General features: G+C 41.6%; 1 pseudogene; it reads right to left on the bottom strand.

Moving 5' to 3' along the window:
- Positions 1-2548: 2548 nt before the first annotated feature.
- LOC118617482 lies at positions 2549-2929 on the bottom strand (annotated as a pseudogene).
- Between the last annotated feature and the right edge of the window lie 342 nt (positions 2930-3271).

Genomic DNA, 3271 nt, shown 5'->3' with positions numbered 1-3271 from the left:
TATTCCAGTTTTATAGGTAGAATAATTCCAGCCCAGCAAGACTAAATAACTTGCCCCAAGTAACAGGACAGTAAGTAGTACTGGGGCTCAATTCCAGTTTTGGGGACTCTAAATTCAGTGCTCAGACTCAGAAAGATACAAGTAAGATAAGGCAAGGAATATTTCTGCAAATGGTAGAAACCACTTCTTTTTTTGGTCTGTGCTTAATAAGGGACTAAAGTGCTCTGGGCCATTTTAATTACTGAAATAACCAGATGCTCAAAATTCTCTTTAGTGCTACCTAGTGATGTGGCCACTTTTGCTTTTGTCTGAGGGACTGGAAAAATCTTTCAATAATCCAGGCCTTTAGTAACACCAGATGTGCTAGGAAAAGCATATGGTAGCTTTCAGTTACAGAGGACAATTCTTCTCAGGTGAAGTGTCTCTGTTGCCTTTGTCTTTAATAAAGATCATGGTTTGTTGCTTAGTTAAGGGAACATACACAGAAGAAAAAAGCCTTAGGCATGGCAAGCTTTCTTTAAGCACTTTCCCCTCTTCCTGCCCTGCCTCTCCTCTTATCAACTCCTCTCCAAAAATCCTGGGCATGAAACAGAACGGGTAGACTGTCAAGGGCTGCTGTGGAGTCAGTATTGCTTCCCTGAGGGCTTCTTAAATCTTTTGATCAATGCTGTCTGCTTTTGAATGTTTAACTTTTCTACAATAATCCTAATTCCTAACATCAACCACAAATCGAAATGCTATTCCATATAACTGTGAAGAATAATTCTTTTAGCTCAACCATTTCTCAGAGGAGTCTTACCTCTGTCCCTCCCAGTCAGTTAGAGTTTTTCTCCAATGGGATGCCTCAAAGAAAGGAGAACATCCACAGCCTTTAGACTCAATTTGAAAGGGACATTTCCCAGGGAGACTTAATGAAAGAAAGTGAAGCAGGAAATAGAAAGAAATTTAAAAATGACTTTAAATGACAAAAGTAACCAGTTATCAATTCTGTGGTTAATAAGTAGTTTTAGTTGCAGAAATTCAAAGACAATTATTGTTCAGTTTACAAATGTCTGTGTATATTATTGTTTTATAGAAAAGACCTTTATGAAAATTAGAAATTCCTCTCTTTTAATAATTTGGTCATCCATCAGTAGTCCAGAAAGTTAAAATATATGTGAAGGCAAAATGAACTGATTTTTTTTTTTTTTTTTTTTTTTTTTTTTAGGGCATCTAGTTTTCATTTCCTGTGTCCTTTCCTGGGTGGGGTGGTTTGGAGGAGGGAGGGCACACATTCTTACCCTAAAGGAGCCACATGAAAGGAAGGTAAGCACAGCACATTTAAAACAGATCGTGACTCAATTTCATGCTAAGACTGTGATATTTCACAGACCACACACAAGGGAGACAAGCTTCTGTGAAAAGGTGTTCCTTGAGCATTAATAAAGGTGACAAGATGGACTAGAGTTTACTCATTTCATTGAGTTCTGAATACTTGCTTAATTTTCTTTTTTTATCCTCACCTGAGGATATTTTTCCATTTTTTGTACAGATAGAGTGGGAGGGAGAGAGAGGAAGGGAGAGAGAGAGAGAAACATCCACGTGAAGGGACACATCGAGTGGCTGCCACCCACATGACCAACCAGGGCCGGGGACAAACTGCAACCGAAGTATGTGCCCTTAGCGGGAACAGAACCCGGGTCTCTCCGGACCGCAGCCTACGCTCTAACCGCTGAGCCAAACTGGCCAGGGCAATACTTGCTTAATTTTCTTCCATCAAGATTGTTTTCAAATAAGTGTCATTGGGGTGTGTGAAGTGTAAAGTGAAGAGGATGCTGCCCCTGCAGCTGAATGTGTTCTGAATGCCCGCAGCAAACTGAGGCCGCTGACAGGTGGAGCTGGGTGGCATCCCACCTGTGAGGAGGTAACAAGGTGGGACCCATGTTTCCCTGAGGTCCAGTCAGACTCATGCTGGGCTTCTCAGAACCAGCCAGATGCCACAAGTATGGTGACATATTTTTAAAGACCACTAGAAAAGCAGAGACTTTCTCCATTAACCTCCTGTTTACACTTTATAGGTTGTTTTTGGTACATATGAGGACACCCTGGCAGCTGAGAAGACATCTTAAAGCTTTGGGGGCTTCCTCTTCCCTTCAGGCAATAGTTTTTGTTTGTCCTTTGTTTTTTTCTGTAACATATCAAAGGAGAGAAATCAGTTAAGTCACTAAATGAACTAACAACATAACTGGAATTTATAAAAATGATCTATATTTCTTGACACTTCATTTTAACTCTAGAGAGATTAATTCATTGTTATAGATTCTATGCACGTTAAAACAATGGCTGTAATTTTTTAGGACTTTAGGTGGGTCTCTTTCTTTAGGTGTTTGAATTTTACTTTTTTATTTCTTTTAATATTTTAAAATTTTATTTTTCTTTCTCCTCCTCCCCCCCTCCCCCCCTCCTCCTCCTTCTTTTCCATCAACAAAAGAGAAACTATTGAGGGCCCAGAGTCACAGGGTCCAGGCAGAAGGCTAATCTGTGGGCTCCAGGAGGTAGTGGAGGAGTCTTATTTAACCTTCTTTTTGGGGTGAAGGTTGTTGGTGTGGTCTCACTTCTTGCAGCAGTTGACAGCACTGGGGTGCAGACATGAGTAACCCTTGCGGCAGATAATCTTGTCACAGTTGTACTTCTGGGCGAGCTGGCGGAGAGAGGGTTCCAGGATGCCATACCTGAGACCAAGCACTAAGAGCAGGGTGGACTCTTTCTGAATATTGTGGTCTGAGAGAGTGGCCATCCTCCAGCTGTTTGCCTGCAAAAGTCAGACGCTGCTGGTCAAGAGGGATGCCCTCCTTGTCTTGGATTTTAGCTTTGACATTCTTATTGGTGTCACTGGGCTCCACTGTGAGGGTGACGGTCCTGCTGTCAGGGTCTTCACAAAGATCTGCATCTCCGTGTCTGCTGGGGAGGTGCTCTGCTGCCTCGTTGAAGAGAAAGAGCCTAAATTTTATTTTTCAATTTATAGCTAACATACAATATTATTTTGTATTCGTTTCAGTAGGTTAAAAAAAAGCCCATGACTTCCCTCAAGCAAGAAAATGATAGAAAATTAAAATTCTCTCATTTAGTAATTCTTTTTTTTTTTAAATCCTCACCCGAGGACATTTTTCCATTTTTTGCACAGATAGAGTGGGAGGGAGAGAGAGAGAGGGAAACATCAATGTGAAAGGGACACATCGAGTGGCTGCCACCCGCACGACCAACCAGGGCCGGGGACAAACTGCAACCGAGG

This window comes from Molossus molossus, unplaced genomic scaffold (assembly GCF_014108415.1).
Source record: "Molossus molossus isolate mMolMol1 unplaced genomic scaffold, mMolMol1.p scaffold_m16_p_5, whole genome shotgun sequence".
In the NCBI taxonomy this organism is placed as follows: Eukaryota; Metazoa; Chordata; class Mammalia; order Chiroptera; family Molossidae; genus Molossus; species Molossus molossus.
This window is presented reverse-complemented; position numbering and strand designations above follow the sequence as displayed.